This window comes from Ceratina calcarata, unplaced genomic scaffold (assembly GCF_001652005.2).
Source record: "Ceratina calcarata isolate Rehan_Ccalc_2016 unplaced genomic scaffold, ASM165200v1 scaffold113.2, whole genome shotgun sequence".
NCBI lineage: Eukaryota > Metazoa > Arthropoda > Insecta > Hymenoptera > Apidae > Ceratina > Ceratina calcarata.
Genome location: NW_017132234.1, coordinates 1 through 480, shown reverse-complemented (window position 1 = coordinate 480; position 480 = coordinate 1).

The following is a 480-nucleotide window of genomic DNA, read 5'->3' as shown; positions in this document are numbered from 1 at the left end:
ACTATGTAATTATTACCTAACGCCTATTTATTTAATGTATAAAATGTACAGGGTGTTACATAATTTGTGATATAACCGAATAGAGGCTGATTCTATGTCAAAAATAGAAAATAAAATTTGCACATTTCAGGCTTCGTTCTCAAGAAACACTCAAGCGAGTCTCAACTCAGTGGACGTCACTGTATATCGTCTGTGTTCATGTTAATGATCGATCTTAATATCTTTATACTATTTTGGATAAATTGAATAACGAGAGCACAAAATAAAAAAAAAATGCTTATTATTCAGGAATGTTATTAACTCAAAAATTGTTGAAAGTGATGTGCATGATTTCTCAAACATTATTCTCCTCTTTTGATTAAATTTCTACGTACATTTTTTAAAGTGTCTTAAGTATAAAAATAATACAGTGACATCATTGAGTTTAGACTTGGGCGAGATTTTTAAAGTCGATTTTCTCGAAAACGAAGTCTCAAATAT